The 3421-nt window shown below is 37.2% G+C and overlaps 1 protein-coding gene across 2 annotated transcripts in view; it reads right to left on the reverse strand.

Moving 5' to 3' along the window:
* Nucleotides 1–3421, reverse strand: part of LOC107272987 (opioid-binding protein/cell adhesion molecule homolog) — a 73712-nt gene that overhangs the window by 64481 nt on the left and 5810 nt on the right. The window contains exon 1 of one of the 2 annotated variants that reach the window (XM_025090308.1): nt 2329–2445. The exons of the other annotated variant lie outside the window; for it this stretch is intronic. The gene's annotated coding sequence lies outside the window, so the exon portion shown is untranslated. Of the gene's footprint in view, nt 1–2328; nt 2446–3421 lie in introns of those variants that run through there. 2 annotated transcript variants of the gene reach the window in all.

Here is a 3421-nt window from a genome sequence, read left to right on the forward strand (position 1 = left end):
CTCTCTCTCTCTCTCTCTCTCTCTCTCTCTCTCTCTCTCTCTCTCTCTCTCTCTCTCTCTCTCTCTCTCTCTCTCGTTCAATCTCTCTTCCGTGTATCTTCCATGACTTCATTTGCAATGTATACAAGAGGATTGTTGAGCATGAACTTTACTCGCGGAAAGATTTGTAAAAAAAAATATCAATACTCAAAATATTTGTTTAAATGCAAAACCACTTTCAAGGGTTTCGCGCGATATAGGTGAATCGAGAGATAAAAGTATTTTCGTGTTATCCCCATGTCAATTTATTCAAATAGTTCTACCTGGTCCATTTGGGATGTTTGTTGAAGATAAAAAAAAAATCATAAATTTTTAACATTTGTATAATTTGTAAAATTTCGAATTAATGAAATTCACAAAAGAACAATGTATAGTTTTCATGCATACGACAAGCCATACCGGTGTATATCTAGTAGCAAAAACAAAATAGAAATTTTTTCTTTAATTTGTACTATTATGCATAAAATGGTATACAACGTACAGCGTCATATTTGAAAGGTATACATAAAATCCCACAGTGTGCAGCCGCGCTGTCACCGGTCCATTGCCTTCATAAAAATACTCATATAACCTGAAACTATCTGCATGTCGTATAACAGTAATTCCCAAGGTCTCGGCGTTATTCAATCTGATAGAAATGATCCCTTCGAAAATCCGTCGATCGTTAGCAGCCTTGTACGCATTCCACAGCAACTCGTATCTCAGAATAACAGCTTTATAAATTTCCAGCATTACTCCCGCGATATCTTTCGAGATAAGGCCATAAAGCCGCGATAAGTTTTCAAGCGTCACTGCACAAACCTCTCCAACTTGGCGAAAGTTATTTTATCTGTAAGCTGACCTTCCTGAGAGGAGCTTGCACTATCAGACGACAACCCCGAATGTCAAGGGTTAGAAGTCGAAACGTGAACTTCCTTAGATAACCTGTCCTTTTTTTTCTTCTTTATCGTAATGCCAACAGATGCGCACCAACTTGACATAATGAAAAATAGCAGCGACAGCAGTTGTGTTTATAAAAATATATAAAATCAAGTTGATTAACCCAATTATCCAAAATTTCTCAAATACTATCAGTCATTCCTAATCGGATTCCTCTGATTGGTCGAAACTCACTGGAAACAAGTTTCCAAACTAGTTATCAGTCCCGCGACTGTGTTTAATTCAGTACTGCAGGCGCCTTCACAAACAACCTGCATATTTATTCAGATTGTATGCATTCGTCTAAGCTAACGTGGTTAACACTTTGCTGCCATCTGTGTAAACCAGCGGCAGAATTAACTATATATATATATATATATATATATATATATATATATTCCCTAGTATATTTTAGCAGGGAAAAATTTATTTTAGTAATGTTGGAAAACTTACTTGAAATCTATATTATTTTTATGTAACGCAGATTGTCATTGATTAACGTGAACAAGTGACAGCTGACGTTACTTTGATATTGAACGTAATCTGGGTTCAACAATATGAAAAAAATGTCCTTGTTTTCTTAACATCGGTATCGGAACCACAAGCACGTGCACTTTTTAGTTACGTGAATCAATCAACGTCTATATTCTATCGACAAAACACGGTATAGGTCAATACACGACCTTATATACCTGTAGTGTTAGCAGTTATACAGAGTTATTCAGTCCAGACGCACCGCCCGAGTTTGATCCTCAATACAAAGATCAAATCAGCAAGCTAACTTTATACAGTCCATTTAGATTGAATGGCCCTGTACATACATACTAGGTGAAGTATAGTTCCAAGAAAAAGTATTCCTTAAGTTAAAGAAAAAAAAAAAAACAGGGGGGAACACCGGAAGCAGGTTGAAAGCGTTCCCTAATATATTCGTGACCAAAACTCATTGTTAAAATTATTTATTTTGATAGGATACTTCCTTAATTCTTTACGGCATGCACGTGTACCTTTCTCGAAAAAAATGGCATCTTTTACCGACGTAGAACGAGGACGGCTAAAAATATCAGTCAGTTGCCGCAATGAACACGAAAAACGCCAAGTCGCGATATCACGAATTTAAATGTCGTATGAACTTTTATATTTATTTCAACGCGTACCAACGAGACAAACTGACATTTATTTTGTCTGCGAAATGATAACGATGTAATCTCACGCATGTGTTAGGCGTGACGTTAAAAGGTATACGGTGATACACCTTTCGATTTTCCTTCGAATCTTTGATGAATCTTTCGTGTGAATTCCCTTTATGCTCGTTAAGCTAGAAAGGGAAGGAAGGAGTCTTCCTCGATACTTTTACCAAAGATAAGCGCTTACGTATCGGATAGTTCTAACCAAGACTCGGTGCCTGGGATGCCTCGTAAAACATAACAGCCTCTTCATCGAAACGTATGGAGTATCCAGGAAGTAGCTTACTCCGCTTATTAGGTTGTCACTAACTCAACGAAGATGTCGAAGTGGATATAGAGACGTGAAAGATCAGAACCAAGATCTCCTCCCAATTTCCTCTTCCGTAAGCATAGACGTCAGTCTAATCTGACTTATTGGATAACCCCAAGGTTATCAGTTTTCCTGCATATCTTATATATCATAGACACAGGACTCTGTCAATGGGTCGTGAGCCTTGATCAGGTTATTGAATAGTCACTTCCTGTGAGGAAAATTGAATTTTTGGAAGAATTGAAAAATAAATTGGAAATTCAATTTTGACAGATGTAAATTTAACTGGACAAACGATTGTTTTGGTTCATTTGAATTTGTGAATGGGTGTCAGGTGGGTTTTTTATTGAATTGAAAATTTTCAAGTTTCTTCGAATTTTCTTATAGCTACTTAACTTGAATACTCTATATATAGTACAGCCAGTTATGCAATACCCTCTTATTGGGTTTATTGATTTTAGTTACGAGGGTCGCCGGTAGAGATAATTTCGAGATATACTTCAATTAGCGAGATTCATATATGTAGAGACAAATATGTAATCAACTTTTTTATTATAAAATTTATATTTTAATTTCGATATAATTGATCGTTAAAATTTCATATATAGGGATTACATTTGAATCTAGCAATGCATTAGGGACGAAAGATCGTACGTGTGGCCATCTGGCGGAATATCTGGGAATATAGCGATAGACACTGGCTATATTCTAGCAATTAGTTGAATACGACTCCGATAGCTTTTGGCGTGAACGAACGACAATAACGATTAGTCTCGTACGTGCTGTACTTGAATGACAATTCAGTCCATATCTACAGATCAATCGAATACCTCGATAATCTGCTATCCAAAAGCGGCCACGTGACGAATATCGAGTCCTCTGACCGTCATAAAAATAAAACCAGGTCAGCACGTGACACAAATTTCTCTGCTGCACAGCTCAGGCATTCCCCCCCCCCCCCCCCCCCCCC

The sequence above is a fragment of the Cephus cinctus genome, unplaced genomic scaffold, assembly GCF_000341935.2.
Source record: "Cephus cinctus unplaced genomic scaffold, Ccin1 Ccin1_scaffold1343, whole genome shotgun sequence".
Taxonomy (NCBI): Eukaryota; Metazoa; Arthropoda; class Insecta; order Hymenoptera; family Cephidae; genus Cephus; species Cephus cinctus.